Source organism: Phyllostomus discolor, chromosome 1 (genome assembly GCF_004126475.2).
Source record: "Phyllostomus discolor isolate MPI-MPIP mPhyDis1 chromosome 1, mPhyDis1.pri.v3, whole genome shotgun sequence".
NCBI lineage: Eukaryota > Metazoa > Chordata > Mammalia > Chiroptera > Phyllostomidae > Phyllostomus > Phyllostomus discolor.
In genome coordinates this window covers 71,963,399-71,981,799 of record NC_040903.2, presented here as the reverse complement: position 1 = coordinate 71,981,799, position 18,401 = coordinate 71,963,399, and the positions used below count along the sequence as shown (strand labels likewise).

The window sequence follows — 18,401 nt, the reverse complement described above, 5'->3', positions numbered from 1 at the left end:
TTCCCCCATTTTGTGACCATACTGAACCATTTTTTAAAAAATATTTTATTTAGTTTTAGAGAGAGAAGGAAGGGAGGGAGAGAGAGAGAGAGAGAGAGAGAGAGAGAGAGAGAGAGAAACATCAATGTGCAGTTGCTGGGGGTTATGGCCTGCAACCCAGGAATGTACCCTGGCTGGGAATCGAACCTGGGACACTTTGGTTCCCAGCCCGCACTCAATCCACTGAGCTATGCCAGCCAGGGCTCATACTGAACCATTTATGTGAGCATCCTGATTACCAGTGTTTTGAATTCTGCATTTGATAGGTTGGCTATCTCCTTGTCATTTAGATATTTTTATGGAGTTTTGATCTTTCTTTTACTTGGGCCATATTTCTTTGTTTCAGTGCGCCTATTATGTTGTAAGGGGTGAAGCCTTAGGTGTTCATCAGGGCAGGGCAACCCACATCACTGCACTATGGTGCTGTATGTGGGGGAGGGAGATCAGAGAGGGAATAATGATGCTTGCTCAGCTCTCATCCAGCTTTCAGTCATTTCCTCTACTACCCACAAGCAAATTTGGCTCTTCTGTTGCTGATTCCTGGGTGGGCAGGCTTGTGTACATCATAGGACTCCATGGGTTTCTCCAATAAACTCTCCTGTGAGGCTGGGATTTCTCTTGCAGCCACAACCTCCACAGGTTTTTACAGCTAGAATTTTGAGGCTTTAGTTTCTTAAGCTTGAATCCTCAGTTGTGTTGTCTGTCTCACTGCCGAGTTGTTCCCCTTGGCTTATCTGCACATGAATGTAGGAAGCCTGGTCCACTAGGCACCACTTTGTTGTGCATCCTCTCTGCCCTGGCTGCCTGTCTGCACCCCTCCTACCAGTCTGGGTGAATGTTTTTTCTTTAACTCCTTGGTTGTTGGGCTTCCATACAGTTTAATCTCCTGGCAGTTCTATTTGGTTTTGGTTTTTAAATTGGTTGCTGTCTTTTTGGTTGTGCAAGGAAGAAAAGTGTAACTATCTATGCCTCCATCTTGGTTGGAAGTCCAAAGAATATTTCTTGAACGTTCTGTCTTCTAGCATTTATAGTAAGTCTATAGCTGCTTTCTCCTCCACCGCCCCCCTCCCCCAAGCCTGGTTCACTGAATGCTTCTTTATCTACTAGTTAAGTAATAATGTCTTTGTGGGTTCTGTCCTTGCATGATTCTTGCTATGTATAGTCCCCACATAAAAGACTTAAAGTAGTTAAACAGGAGGGACATATGCTACATTCAAGGGTAATATATCATAGATGAGCCCACAAATAGGTGACTTGTACATGAGATAGAGAATATAATTATATACTATATGATATAATTCTCAATCTGGAAAATCTATCTTTCTTTTTTTGGAGGGGGTTCATATATTCACTTTATATCTGATACAACCGAATCAGAAAACATGGCTTGCACATGAAATTGAGTAATATTTCTTATTTGTTTATATTTCTCTTGTCACAGTCTAAACTGACTATGTTGCTTAAGAGTCTTCACATAAGAGTGTAAATATATAATCAGTGCTTGCTGAAGAAAGCAGTGGTTGACTGTTTCTTATAATGAGTAGAGTTAGGGTAGGATGGATTAAAATAATTGAATTTATGGCTCATACAGATATTCAGAACTTGATTTCTTTTTTCTATCTTGGTTTCAAATCCATGTACTATCAAGATGTGGCAGAAGTGCTTAGTTATTCTTCTCAGCTACAAATCCAGACAGAATTGCTACTTGCCTTTTTTTTTCATTCAGTTCAGCAAAATTATTATGATGATTTATAATCTCTGAAAATATAATGTGCCCATCTCTGAAGCAATCACTGTGGCTTGGGGGCTATGAGACTGATTAATCAAGTCTGAGTGACATTATTGCCATGGGTTCACTAAATGATGTTGATTGAGAAGAGGGGACTTTGAAAATATAAACCAGTCATTAGCAAAAGCAGAATATGTGGATTCCTGTTGTTCTTGAATAAATATCTCCCAGAGCCCAGTGCTTTTGCTTTCTTTAACCCACATACTTTTTAATATTCTGTTTAAAAAAATATGTACCTTTCTCTTTATAAAATGTTCCTACTCTTCCACAAAGGAAATGATGTTACCTCTCAGCTCTAAGTTTAAGGTCTTCGAATAAAGTATAGAAGCAGATCCTGATGCATGTTATATATAATGGAGGAGAGAGAAGAGAAACACTATACCATCACTCTTTGAGAAACAGAGAAGGAATTTAGGTCCATAGTGCCTCATGGATCCTTCTAGACATAAATAATGAGAACTGACTAGCAGTTGAAGGAGTTTCTTAGGTTCTCCCAGGGTTTTTTCCAGATACTGCTTTTCAGGAAGTATCTCCTTGCCCATGATCCTTCCTGGTCATATCTGATATAAAATTTGGTTTGAAGACATTTTGACATACAATGGGAGAACTAAAAATTACCTTCACTGCATTAGAGAACTCAATTGATACTGTAGATAAGCAAAACTGTGATATGACAAGAATAACTTGGGAATATCACCAAAAGTGTTGAGGTGATTTAAAAAGAATGGAAGTAAAATACTATGAGAAAATAAACCAATCTTTGAGTTATAATGGTTTCTAAGAAACATTGGAAATGAAAAATATTTAAAAAATGGAAACAAAATCAATGATCAAATAAATAATTAAAGGAAACTTCCCTATGTTGGAAAAATATTAATACATGGATAACATCTCTTATTGAGTTTGGCAAAAATCAATGAAAAAGATACATACATCTATACACACCAGAAAAACATTTTGAATTATACGGATAAAGAACTGTCCACCTAGGTTTACATGCATTCTCTCTTTCTCTCTCTCTCTATCCATACATACACACAAATACATGTTTAAAAACTAAAATAAGGTTGTTCTGTTCTTTTCAAAAAAATGCAAAAAATATAAACTGAGCTGCTTCAAACTTATCTGAAATATGAAGTATGAAGATACAGTGGAGAAGACTTAGTTTAAAAGGGAAGAACAGGGATAGCTATTAGTATATATTAAGAGTTAGCCCCATCATACCACTCTCTTGGGTTATCTAATGTCAACAAAATGTAGGCACATTTCCATGTACTGATCAGACATTAGGAGAATTAGAAGACTAACAGGGGTGGAGGTGTATGGAAGAACTAGCATTGGTTTTTGACTTTTTGATGTTTTATTTGTTTTTTTTTTTTGTTATATTTTTATTTGTTTTAGATATAGCCAACAAGATATATCCAAAGGGGCAAAGTCTTTATGAAAGTTAAAATACAGGGTATTTTTCACAGTGAGTAAACTGGACTTTCTAATATTGTCATTCCCCCACCTCACTTCAGAAAATAAATAGAACATTATCATCAACTGATCTGCACCTACACTCATTTTTGCTGCAAAAAAAGAAAAAAAATACCTCACATAACTTCAAAGGAAGATTTATAGCCTAGGCTGTTCTGATAGGAGTCTCATTATTAGATTCAAAAGACTTCTAAAGATACTAAGTCTGTTCCTGTTCCTTGATGCCTTCCTGGAACAAATTTTGATAGGATCCCAATGTGATCAAATGTCATTCAAGGACCTGTAAGTGGGTGAAAGGTAGTTTGAGAGAAGCCCACTATTTTGAAGACTTTTTAATGCTGAAGAAGGATAGACACTACATGATGCAAACTGTCCTATAGTGGTGGTACTTTTAATTGGAGATTCTGTTTAAAAGAATAACTAGAGTATTCAATTTACTAATTTTATACCAATTAGTAAAAGGATCAAAAAATCTATCAGGTGATGATGTAAGTTCTAAAGTTTCATTAGCAACTTGAGTTTGAACTGAACATTTCCAAAATACCTAGAAGAGCAGCAAAATGGAAGTCTTGCATTACTTTGTGCATAAATGATTTCTTCCTAATAAAGTCTGCTTGTAAATAACTAAAGAGATTTCCTTCACTCTTCCCTTTTTGGAAATCCTACATCAGCTAGATTAGAATGATGGAAATCTTTCCTGATGATATTCTTTTCCTTCAAAAATGGTAATAATGAATACACGCATTGGCATTTCCCTGTAAGTTAACTTGTTTGCATTCTTTTACTACACTAGAAGATGAAGAAGAAATTAAATATATATTTATATATTCTATATTTCTATATATTTTTATGTATAGACACATACACATAAATGTATGTGTTTATATCTGTGTTTAGTATATCTGTGTTTGTATGTATGTGTGTGTGTACATAGACACACACACACACACACACACACACACAAAGCCAAAGATCCCAGCATACAGCTCATACTCTGTATAAGTACCCAAAAGACTCCACAGACTGATCTCTCAGAAATGTTTTGGTGGAACATTGTTAATTGAATTTAGGATGTTGGATAAAATTTTCATTTCTTGGATAAATCTGTTTGCTGAATATATTTGTTCTTTATATATTTATTGGTTTAATTGGGCAATATTTTTAGAATATTTAATTCTATTTCAATATTGGGATCGGCCTATAATTTTCTTTTTATCCTTATGTTTTATATCATGATAACCATTTTATGTTCTCTTGCACTGTAAATTAGACATTACTTTTTCCATAAGTACTCACTGATGAAGACATATAATTTGAAGCTTCCTCTTATGAAAGCTTTTTATTAAAGATATAATTTATGTGACATTTATTACAGCATCCAGATTTTCTATAACTTTTTTTGTCAATTTTAATAAGTTTTATATCCAAGGAGTTTTACTATTTCATTTAGTTTTCAAGTTTATTAGCATAGGTTATTCATTAAACCAATTTATAATTTGCTTTAATTTCTCTATGATCTGGCCTTTGTATTCCCTTTTTTAACTAAAACCCTTTTATCCCTTTTAAACTCACTTTTTATCTTAGTCTTTAATATAATATTAAATTTTGCCTGAAAAAAAAATTTGTCAGACTTTTACATAAACTGATTTTAACTTTGCTAATCCTCTTTATTATATATATATATTTGTTTGTTTTTCTCATCCTGTTATTTTATTACTTGTATTGGTTGCTTTTTTTTTATTCCTCTCTATCTTCTTAAATTTTGAACGCTTAATTTCAGCATTCCTTTTTTAAAATAGACATTTAAGGCTGTAAATTCTTCTCACAGCAAAGCATTAGTTGCACTAAGTCACTTTTAATATCAAGTATCATTCATTTAGAACTATTTCATGATTTCTATTTTATCACTTATATGTGGAGTCTAATGAACAAAATAAACTGATCAACAAAACAGAAACAGAGGCACGGATACATGGAACAGACTGACAGCTGTTGGAGGAGAGTGGGGAGGGAAGGACTGGATGAAAGAAGGTGAAGGGATTTCCCAAAGAACATATGTAAAACCCATGGACACAGATAACAGCGTGGTTGTTGGGAACCGCCCTGACTGGTATCAGAAGCTGAAACCTCCGCCTAGGCTAAGGCTAAGGGAACGCCCTTGGAACCGTAAGCCAGCAAGGAGACAAGGGCTTATCTCCCTGGCAGGAATGCTGCTTCTGCTGCTGAACCCTAAAAAGCTTGGTTGGTTAGCCAAAGTCGGGTAAGATTCCCCACGGGGGGAACGACCTAAGGCAGGCATGATCACTTTGGGAGGCCCCCCAAAAGAAGGACTTGGGGGCTGCAGCAAAAGAGGGTGACGGACCCTCACTCCTCAGCTTTGACATAGCCTGAGTTCTCATCATCTGGGAGAAAATCTCCTTATTGCCTTAGTTCCCAAATAAGCCTGAAACAATGACAGGGTGGTGCAGCTCTGTGCTGAAAAAGAGTGGATTCCCTGGGTGATCAGGCCTAAGAAAGAACATGTAAATTACTGTGAAACCTTCTTTGTTTAGAATGCTCTCAGATGAATGAGAGGGGTCCAAGGAGGAAGTTTGTTCCTCAAAGTCTTACAGCTCTTTGACCCTGACTCAATAGACCAGCAGAGTTCCTTGTTTTCTATGGTTCCTTACTTCCCCCTGATAAGTACTGTACTTTACCTGAATTATTATGCAAAATGAGCCCAATAAAAGCATGTATTGACGGTAAATCAGGGCCCTCCCCACTAGGGGGGGGTGGCCATTCCGTCCCTACTTCCCCACAGAAACTAGTCTGTCTCTGTGCATGTTTGTTTGTTTCTCGCATGTTTTTCGGCGAGCCATCCACAGCGTTCCATGGTCACTGCTGGCCGGTGACCCACGCGCAACACGTGGTGATGGTGGGGATGAGGGGAAGGGAGGGATGAGGGCATTTGCATTAATATCAACAATAAAAATAAAGAAAAAATTCTCAGGAAAACACTGAAAAAATAAAAGAACCATGGATGATCTTCAGGTGTAATTTTGTTTTTGAATTTCCCAACATAAGAAGTTTTTAAATTATTTTTTATGGTTAAATTCTAGCTTAATTATGTACCAGTTAGAAATATACTATATGCATATGGCCAATTCATTAAAAATATGTGCTCTTGAATGAAGGTAAAGCTTATTGTGTTGTGTAAAGCTTCTACATCATTAGTGATTTATTTAGTCAGTTTGTCCTTTCTATATGGAAAAGTTATGTTCCAGTATGAATTAGTCAGTTTATGCCAGTTATTAATTTTTGCTTTATATCTTTGATGTTATATTTTAGTAAAATAAAAAGCTAGTATTTTTATACTTGTTGGCAAAATGACATTTTCACCTTATGAAATGCCCCTCTATATCTCAAGTACAACTTTTTGCCTTGACTCTTCTTTGTCTGGTATTAATATACCTAAGCCAATATCTTTGGTTAATGTTTGTAAATTATAGCATTTCTATATTTCTACTTTATGTCTGCTTAAAATTTAGAAGATTTTCTTTCAAGAAACACATAAGTTTTAATTTTTTATCCAACCTGATAATCTTTGTCTTTTAATTTGGGTACTCCTTTTTTAAAGTTAGTATAATTACTGACATATTTGGCTTTGAAAATGCTATCTCACAATTTAATTTCTAATTGTCCTATCCTATGTTCTTTTCTCTTATTTCCTCCTACTTATCAGCTAATTATTTTCTTTAATATTTAATTTTTTTCTCCTATTATGTTGATATTTTTATATTTTATTATTCTCTTAGTGGTTATGCTAAAAGAGCAAATATTATCCTTGACTTATCAAAATCTGATATAAACTAGTTATTTTACATCTTGTCAGGTAATGTAAGAAAGTTTACATATTCCATATGCTAACAAATTATATGCTATTATTGTTTTTGTATTTAAATTTTATATAAAATCCTAAAGATATTACTATAATTGTTTTATATTGTCAATATTTTTAGATTACCTAATACCAATTTTGTTGTTGTTCTTCATTTCTCTCAAATTATTAAAATATCTGGAATCATTTATTTCTCTTTGAAAAATACTCTTTAATACTTTCTTTAGTATAGATTTGCTGGTGAAAAATTCTCAGTTTGGGTTTGTCTAAGCATCTGTTTATTTTGCCTTTACAAAGGAGGGGAGGATATTTTTCCCAGTCTAGAATTTTTGGTGGAAATTTCTTTTTAGGGTTATTGTCCTGTCATCTCTTGACTTCCACTTTTTATTTGAAAAATTAGTTATCACTGTTTATGTTGCTCTGTGAAGGTAATCTATCTTCATATTTCTGGCTGCTCTATGATCATCTCTTTGTCTAGCTTTCAATGGTTTAGATAGCATATAAAGATTTTTAAAACCCTAATTGTTATTCATAGGCATTTCTTCAATCTGAGACTTAATATTTTGTGGAGGAAATAAAAATATTACTTCTTTATATGTTGCTTTTGCCTCATTCTATATTCCTTTGGGAAGTCCGATTATACAACTGAGAGAGATTCTCTGCCCCTGTATTTTTGACCCTCAATTCTTTTTTATTCCCATAAGTTACTCTGCATTTTATTTGTAGTATTTTATTTTGATTTCTCTTTCATTAATTAACTCTTTATTCAGTTGTTATAAACACTACTAAACACACTCCTGAAATTCTTAATTTTGGTTATTGTATTTTTTCCAGTTTTATTGACATATGTATCATGGTGTATAACAAGTGTGGATTTGTTACATTCATATCTGCAAAATGATTATTACCACTATAGAATTAGCTAATACCTCCATCATGTTATATAACTACTACTTCTCTTTTTTGTGGTGAGAACATTTACGATCCACTCTCTTAGCAACTTTAAGTGTATAATACAGCATTATTAACTATAATCCCCATGACCTGCATTAGCTCCCCAGAACCTACTCATCTTATAATGAAAGTCTGTACCTAACCAACCTGTCCCCATTTCCCCTCCCCTCCAGCCTCCGGCAACCATGAATCCACTCTATGCTTCTGTGAGTTTGGCTCTTTTAGATTCCACATGTTTTAAATTTTATATTTTGTTATTTTGTTCTACTTCTCAGTTCTCTGCCAAAAGTCTCAATCCTATATCTTCTTTTCTTGAATATGTATTATGTACATTTATTTCAAGGTATTATCCACGTGAAGAACTGTTTGTTTTGGTCTAAGTTTCTTACTTTTTAGTTATATTATTGTATCTTTTTATAGGTATTATTAATTTTGGTTTGGCATTGGACATAGCATATGAGTAACTGAAAAAAATATTTTGAGTTCCAAAAAGATATGTTTCTCTACAGAGCAATGTGTATTTATAATTCTAGCAGGCATTTGGGGACACTGGCTATACTACATCAACTTTATCCAGTTTGTGGACTATAGTGATTCAAAGGCTTTATTACTTCTCAAGGGCTTGTCTACTTTTGGGCCATTTTTTATAATTATTACATAGCTTTTGGTATCCCAATCCAGGTCTCTGTGTGTCCTAGACATAAGCTTCTGTTCCCTCATTTCTGTTGGCTGTGGTATGTCTGTTTCTGTTATGGTAGCAGTGGTTTCTTAATGGGACATCTACACATTTTGGCAGATAACCCTGGCTGCATGGCTTCCAAACATATTTTCTTCCATAAGATGTTATGTGATACCAAATATCATCAGTGAATTAATTTCCTATTTATATTTGCCTATAATTTCCTATTTATATAGTGGCTTCTGTGGCTCATGACTACAAAACCTGATTGAAATCAATAAATTTAATTATCTGTCAGGGAAACTCTCCATTTACTACCATTCACTTTTCCAAATTATTCTGTGAAACCCTTACTTACAGTGCCCCATGTGAACTTAACTGTCACTCTCTTCAATTAAATCATGAGTTAGGATTCTGACTGAGATGGTTAATTTGTGTTAATGGTTAACAGGCATTTTTAATAGTATGTGTTCTTTCCAGGAAGATGATATTTCTCTCTAATTATTCAGCCCATTTTTTTTACTCAGTAAAGTTTGGTGATTATCTTCATAACAAACTCCCTACATTTCTTTTCTTTATTCTGAATTTTTGGTTTTGATATTATTGAGCTAAGGTCCCCTATTTTTCCCCATTTTCATTTCAAAGTACTGGTTGTTAATATAGACTCTATGGACATTTACATATTTATTATGTGCATGTAAGTGCTCTATCAAATGCTTTTACTAATTCTAAAAGGTAACTGCTTGTGAGTTTTTAATTATGTATCTTGAGTTTTTTACGTCTATAGTCATAGGTACACTTCTTTTTCTCATACTTATTTGAACGGAAATAGTTGAGTACTTGCAGTTTTATACAGTATTTCAGATATTTTTGGAGAATATTCATTCTCACAATGAAGTAGGTTTCACTTTCTATTTTACTTGAAAAACATTAAGAATAGCAGTTAACTGTTAGAAAATATCTAAGTACTTTAAAGTTATGTTCTATTTTTAACTTTTTAGTGTAATGATTTAATAAACTACAATAAACTAACAAGCTATGTTTCTTTTGTGTGTGTATGTGATTTCCAGAGCAGTTTATTCATTAAGCTCCACTCAGTGTGCCACCAACAGTTCTCCCGTGTGTTCTGTGCTGAGGAACAGACACTGAGAGAACGTAACATGCTCAGCATTTAATACGTCTGAATCCTCTCTCATCACGTGGTATTATACATGGTCATCTATTGAAATAGATTTCTTTTCAACAGATCTGAGTTTTAAAAGTCACAGATAATGTAAGTTGTGTATAAACTGGTGGATAGAAAGTTAGTTCCTTTATTTTGACTTATAAGCTTCAACTTCACCTCAGAATAAAGAGGTAGACCAAAGAAAGCAAGATTGGTCACTTGTACAGAACAGCGTTATTTCTGTAATTTGGAGCTTTCTGAATGGATGGGTTCAGGCCTGATGCAAGTATGTGGAAATCGTGTGAAATGTATTAACTTTAATCATTAACAGCTTAAACTGTACTGTGTTCCTAATTGCTATTGAAACTCAAAAAAGTCTGGTTTTGAAGCATCAAGAAGGCAACATGGACACACCACCTACCACCTTGTACTTGGGTGTGTCATTACATATTACAACAGAAAATCTGGTTTTGGAAAGGGTCAAAAACATTTTAAATAAAGGCTTTAGTAGTCATTTTAAGTATATGGTAGAGGAAAGTGTGCTTAAATTAAACATACATTATGCCAGTGATGCTGGCAAGGTTGAAAAGTTACCATTCAAATATGTCGTGATATCCATGGGCAATTCCATGATTTACTTTGACATTTTGGGTATAGTGGCTTCCCACCAGAAAGCAACTACCTGGTTCTTGACAACTATGTGGACAGGGGAAGGAGTCACTGGAGACTACCTGCCTCTTACTGGCATGCAAAATCAAATACCCTGAGAATTTTTTTCTTCTCAGAGGAAACCACGAGTGTGCCAGGATTGATAGAATGTATGGACTTTATGATGAATGTAAAGGAAGATATAACATTGAACTATGGAAAACTTTCACAGACTACTTTAACTCTTTACCTATAGCAGCCATTCAACTGAGAAAATATTTTGCCATGGAGGTTTCTCAACAGATCTTCAGTCTATGGAGCATATTCACTGAATTATGTGACCAACTGATGTACCAGATCAAGGTCTTCTTTGTGATCTTTTGCATTCTGACCCTGATAAAGATGTCTTAGGTTGGGGCGAAAATGACAGAGGAGTGTACTTCACATTTGGGGCAGAAGTGGTTGCAAAATTTCTCCATAAGGATGATTTGGATCTTATATGTAGAGCCCATCAGGTGGTTACAAATGGATATGAATTTTTTACAGAGTTAGTTGGTCTCGCTGTTTTCTGTGCCCAATTATTATGGAGAATTTGAAAATGCCAGTGCCATGATGAGAGTGGACTAAACACTAAATGTGCTCTCTTTAGATTTTAAAGCCTGCAGAGAAAAAGGAGCTGAATGCCATGATTCCCATAACACCTCCAAGGAGTATGATCACAAAGCAAGCAAAGAAATAGATATCATTTTGACAGTGCCTAGTTGGGACTTGTACCATGTAACCTTCATTCTTAAAATTGTAATGTGTATTGGTCCGCTTGCTCAAAGAGTGTGTTGTGGGGCCCTGCTTTCCATTTTGAGTTAATGAATGGCATTTGCTAGTTAGGACAGGGAATGAAAGACTTTACTCCCAAGAAAAAATGTTTGTTTTTTTTTAAATTCCCCCTTCCTTTTGCAAACAACTTTAATGATGGTGTTGAAGCTCCATACCCTAGGACAGTTTATCCTAAGGGGTAAGTATACAATTCTTTTTAAAAAATTCAATACAATCCATGAATAATGTAAATGCTCATTTTCTTTAGCATAACAAGAGAACCCTAGGGTGCTAAATCTGTACATGTTATTGTCATAAAATGCATCCTGTTGATACAAACCACTGTGAACATTTTTTTTAATTTTAAGAATTTGTTTTAAAGGGATTGCCTATTTCTCATTGTCTTGTCATGTACAAAGTGGTTATTATAGCTAACAACTATGTTTCTTAATGTTAAGACATCTTCATTTCTAAAATATTCCACCTGGACATGGCATATTGCAATTTGTTCAAATTTTCTTTAGATGTTTCATCTTTATATTTACAAATAAAAGTATATATTTTATGTATCCTTTACACGGCTCAAATTTAGAGATATGATGGCTTTTAAAAATGAGTTGGGAAGCTGTTATTTTTCTGTGTAGCTTCTCATAGTTTAAAACACGTATGAGGTCTATCTGGAAAAAGTCTAGCCATTGTTAGGGTAACAAGAATGGTTTATATAATATCCATGTAACCTAGCAGCCAAGGACAGTGAACTGAAATGCACATGTGTGAGCAATGATGGCTTTACTGTACTAGTCAGCGGGAGTGGTAGATGTTGTTGAGTGAGCATGTGTACTGTGTGGTTGTCACATTCAAAATGACTGAGTAGAGCAATGAAGCTGCATCAAATTTTGCATTAAGCTTGAACATTCCTCCATGGAAGCATTCAGATGATTCATAAGGCCATGGCTACAGGCAACTGGTGATTGGCAGTTTCATCATGACAACATGCCCACTCATGAATCATATCTCAGGCAGAATTTTTTAGCAGAACATCAAAATCACCCAGATGACTTAGCCCTGCTATAGCCCAGATTCGGCACCCTGTAGCTTCTGCCTTTTCCCAAAACTAAAATCTCCTTTGAAAGGAAAGAGATTTCAGACTTTTGATGAGATTCAGGAAAATATGGCAGGGCAGCTGATGGAGACTGGGAGAACTGTGTGAGGTCCCAAAGTAGGGGGAACTACTTTGAAGGGGGCTGGGGCATCATTGCCCTATGTATAATGTTTCTTATATCTTGTATCTTCTTCAATAAGTGTCTCTATTTGTCATATTATATGGCTGGATAATTTCTGGATGGACCTCATAGATGTATTTATTTGAGTTAAAATAAAAGTTAGCTACAAAACTATCTGAGCATTACACCCTTATATTTTCATCAGTTTCCAATTTATACTATACTTGGTTTGTCAGATTTTCTTACCCTTCTTGGATCAATTTTGCTAATTACATTTTACAAGAAAAGTTAAATTTTTCTCTAGCTTCTCAAACTCATTGCCATCAAATTGCATGAAATATTTACTAATACTTTTAATACTTTCAGTATCTCTGATTATATATCAATTTATATTCTTAAACCTATTTATTTTTATTTCTTTTTGCTTTATCAGGTTTGTAAAGTGTTTTTTCAGTTTGTCTTCAAAGAGCTAAAATTTGGTTTTATTTATTTTTCCTACTTCATCTTCTTTTAGTTACTTTGATAGTACTTTACTAATTTTCTTTCTTGTTTTATCTTTACATATCAACATTGTTTTCATGTTATAGATTTACATCATTTTACATCACTGTTAGTTTTGTCTTCACATAGTAACATTCGCATGTTATATATGTACATCACAGTATTTCTATTTTAATAATAAAACTATTTCTCTGTAGTTACTATTAATACAACTTTACCTCTATATTGCACATTTTGATATGGTTTAGGTTTTCACTTAATTTTTTTTAATGATTTATATTTTGTTTTTATTTTCACTTTGATTCAAGAATTTTTATTTAATTTTGGTTTTGGAGTGCAAATTTTTTTTGGAGGCTTTTGCAACCATGATAAAGCCGCAAAGATTAATGCTACATTGATCTTTTGCTCTAGTAAGCCAACTGAAAGAGGGTTGTCAAAATTTAAACCTTCCCTTCAGTTTTGGCTCCCAAATCTGAGACTTCCCTGGTGTGAAATGGCTCGGGATAGGGGTGGACATGGGGTGAGGACAGACTTCTGTTAGGGGACTGGCAGTGTATAATGCCTTCTTCCTCTGAGAACACAGGTGCCAGCAGTCCCAAACAGCCTCCCTGATCTCTAACAGATCTCCTACACAATAGAATGCTTTTGTTGTTCTCTTCTCCAGAAAATTCAAGGCCTCAGAAACACTCTAATTTATTCCTGCAACTCACACTAGGCTTCTTTTATGTTTAAAGTTGTTCTATCAGGGAGATGGGAAGAAAAAAAGGTGTTATGAGATGCATTCAGTTAAGATATTCTCAGTAATATAATTTTATTTCCTGAAATATTTTTGGAAACCCTGCTGATTATCATTCTTTCCACTGTTGTCTTAACTGAAGCCCTTATTAGCTCTACCTTGGACTGCTGAAATCATTTCTCAACTGAAGTATCTGCTGTTTGAACTCCCTAAAAGCAATCGGTTTCCCAAAGTTGTTTTTTTTAACACACATAGAAACTTTATTGCCACAATCTTCAGTGGTTTCCACTACTTACAAGATCATCAGGAAATCCACTCTGCTCAGGATTGCTTATAAGGCCTTTTCAAACCTTGGTAGCCTGTCATAAAAGTATAATCTGAAACACCCACAGTCTACTTTCTCACCCAGTAAATCTGTCTTCATCACTTCCTATAGCTAATATACTTTTTACAGCCTCAATGGGAAAGCTTTCAAATTAGTTGCCTTTCCCCCACTGGGTCACCATTTCACATTTTACTTATTCATTTTTTCTCATACCAGGATCAGTTATAGCAATTGGACACTTTTGGTAGTGTGTTTCTGTATCTCTCTTTCTTTTTTAATTGGTCTGGGTGATCTTCTGTGTAAAAGATCACATCTCACCATTATACTAAAGAGTATAAATGTTTAAATGAATAAATTAAGTTTAAATAAATTAATTATAACTTCATTGTATTATGCCACAGAATTTTTTTTTAATTTTCAAATTTTCTCTATTTTATATTTCATTCATCACTTCTTAACAATAAAAAATTTAGGAGCATAAATATCATAAAGTGTAGGGTACAGTGTAAATTGAATAAAAAACTGGGATTATACAATGAAATAAATCATTTTAATTAAAATCACTCTGAAAGAATCCTATCATCAAAAATAATCACAAGTGATAATCAGCCATTTAACATGTAACTAGCACAAGGTAAATTTGTGGCTGCTACAAAAATCTAGCAAGTAACCCTAGTAAAAGGCTGCTAGCCAAGAAATTAGGCACTTATTCCCATTCTGATCCTGTTGGGAAAAAAGATAAACATGAGAGCCCAGCATCTGTGTCTTAGAGCTGCCAAGAACATCCACTGAGTGACCATTCTCTTGGCCTAAATAATAAAACATATTGAAAGAAGGTGCAAAAGGAGACCATTCCTGTGTTGCCAGCAGCAGAAGAGGTGTGGGCCAAACCTGTATCACACTGTAATGTAATAGCCAATTAGTTGTATGATTGCATTTTGCCAATAATAAGGCACACCTGTATTTGGAATCTGCAAATTTTATGCATTTGTACTGCATATTAAAACTGGAGGTAAAGGTGAAAATACTATTTTTTGTAGTGGGTTTTACTGTTAAAAAATAACCGATGACTTTGAAAGACAGCAACTTAGAAGTAATGATACCATTAGAACCAACCATTGTGACAGTCTTCCCCACAAGTGGACCAAATAAGATTCAAAGAGTGCCATTGATTGGTGGGACTGAGGAAGTTAGGGGAGGAATGATCATTTTGGAGATTTTGACTTGATTTTTACTTATCTGTAAATATAGATGAATTATCAGAGGAGAAGTGAAATAAAGGAGTGATTTACAGAAAATTTGCATACAAGAGAGTAAGCAAAGTTTGTGAAACCAGGCACATTGAAAGAATGCTATTTTTCAAATGATGTGTGTGTTAGGATATCCAAACTAAAGCTTGCTAATTGACTATTCCCTCAGGTCACAGTTTCTAAAGTGTGGTCCATAGAACACTAGCTCACAGAATACTAATATACTCCATGAATAAAGCATTCTTGCCCAAATTTTTTTTTTAATTTTCAAGACAGTCAAAGTTAAGCAGCATTATTAGCCTAACACTTTGCAGAACCTTTAATACGGAAATATCAAGGAGATTAAAGAAGTAGAATTTTCCAAATGCATTTAAGCAGTAATTATCTCAATGAGCTTTGTGTGGCACTAATCTTGGAAGCATAATATTTCTGTATGTTTATGCACCTATTTCATGGAACTGTTTTCAGCAATTTTATACAATCCTCTCTATTGTTTTGTGAGGATTTTTTATTTCTCATAGAAAAACTTGACCTGCAAAAAGTCTAGAAAGCTAAATTTGTAACTTTTGACCGATGGGAAAAGTTTAATATATATATATATATATATATATATAAAATTATGAGTCACATTATATATTTTATATATATATATACTCTTTTGGCTTGATCTTTCAGTTTGTGTAATATTTAAAAGAAAAAAACAGTGCTTCCTGTTTTCAATATTTTAAAACTAACATGAAAAGTTATGTGAAAAATTTTAATTCCAGAATATTTAATTTCAACAGCTAACTTCTCATCAGACACCACACAGCCCAGAAGGGAGACGGACACCGTATTCAAAGTGCTCAAAGAAGACGACTGTCAACCAAGAATCCTATGTCTGTCGAAATAAAATCTTCTATCTTTCAAAATAAAGACAAAATAAAGACATTTCCAGATAAACAAACACTGAGAGAATTTGTTGATACCAGCTATCCCTTATAAGAAATACTAAAGAAAGTTCTTAGGCTGAAAGCAAGTCACCTATACAATTATTCTAAGCCATGTGAAAAAACACAGCACAGGTAAAAGTAATTATGTAAGAATAAAATACAGTATGAATATGTCTTCTTTCAACTTACTTAAGGGCAACCGTTTAATAACAACAGATAAGCGCAGGTATTTTTTTATATTCCTCCACAATGTTGCAACTTACATTTATAGGTCCACCAACCTTCCCAGGTGCCTTCCATTACCAATTTTCTCTTCTATGTGTAACTGCTTCTCATTTGGATAATTTTATTACATGGATAAACTTAGTCAAGTTTATCACATTTTTAAAATCAAACCAAGAAACCTCTCGATTCCACATTCCTATTAGCTACCATTTTATCTTTTTCATTCACGTCAGTATTTAGTAAAAAGTTTTCCCATTTCTTGCTTCCTCAACTCTACTCACCTCTCAATTCACGTCGGTCAGCCTTTGCTCATATCGCCACCGAAATAATTCTTTCTGAAGTTGCCAGCGGAGGGAGCTGGAAGAGGGTGGGGTGGGCGCAGCGCCACAGGAGGGGTACCTCGGGACAGAGCAAATCATGTCTGAGGCCCTGTGGGCAGGCGAGACCACAATACTCCCAGGAACACTGATTTTGTGAGACCTCATGAGCTCTCCGGGGTGGGGCTGGCTGGGGAGTCCTGGGATGAGAAGCAGGTGCGTGCCTTGGGCGGAAGACTGCTTTTCCCTGGGTTCTTTGTAAGGAATTCGGATCATACCGCCTATCACGCAAACCCCAAGGTTCATAGTCTTCTCAAGGCCTTCCAATCAGAGTCACAATGTGGCAGGCCTTGGTTCCAGAGCTCCAGCCACGTGTGCGAGACAGTGTTCTGGCCCAAATATTCAGCACAGGAGGAAGTGCTGGAATCCATAGTGGGGGAGTGAACTATTCATGTGGCACCGCAAAACTATAGCCATCCAGGATGCCTAAGGGCCCCAGGCAGCCACGCTAACTCCTGGGAACATAGCCCTGGGTGCCAGTCTGATGTCTGCCAAGGTCCAAGGTTGCAGCAACCTGAGCATGCCATTACATTCTGAAATTAGAAAATATGGTGTGCCATGCCAGCAGAGGACCTGACCAGACACCTGCCTCTGAACAACTGGTGATCTCAGTTTTGCCTACCTACCACCAGCAGTAGGTAGGCATCCTTCTCATTCTCCTCTTCCTGCAGATGCAAGTACAGTGCCCTCCAAAGACTACGTGCTCTATGCCCATCCCAACCAGGGACCATGTTACCCTCACCTGCTAATGGATGAGTCACCACATCTTTACCACTGGCTGAGTACCCGCAGATCTAGGGCCCACAGTGTCAGTGTGACTGTACCTGGATGCTATAGTTTCTAAAGTCCACAGGGCACCTACATTTCATTGGCACACACCAACCTTTAAAAAACAAGCTTGACACCCCAAACTATGTCAGAATAGACATTCTCACACTAGGTCTGGTCAAGGTGGCCTTTCTAGCACAAGTTGAACCCAAAGGGGAAAAATGGCTCAAACTCCAGGAACTCAAGGTATATGTGAATGAATACAGAGACTTCAGCTGGTTGGAAGGAGATATGGGCTCCCAATCCTGGACACTGTTCTCTCCAGAAAGAGTGAGCTACTCAGTCGAATAGTGCACTTCATACAGTTGGAGAATAAAAAAGACAACAAACACACACACTCATTCATAACAAATACAAAAAGCAAAACAAACCAACAAACCAAAAAAACATCCAGGCACTCAGAGGTATTCTCAGGACCAGTTGTTGCTCCCTGCAGCTGGAAGGTTAAAAAAAAATCTAAAAGCTGTTTTTCATTCATCATTTAACTTGACTCTTCAGTAGCATTAAACAATGTCGAACACTCCCTATTTCTTTGAATGATATTTTTCATCATTTTTAATT

At 35.3% G+C, this 18,401-nt stretch overlaps 1 pseudogene; it reads left to right on the top strand.

The window, feature by feature from the left end:
• The window catches only part of LOC114491933, a 105,621-nt pseudogene extending 94,252 nt beyond the window's left edge, over positions 1-11,369 (top strand).
• Positions 11,370-18,401: the final 7,032 nt, after the last annotated feature.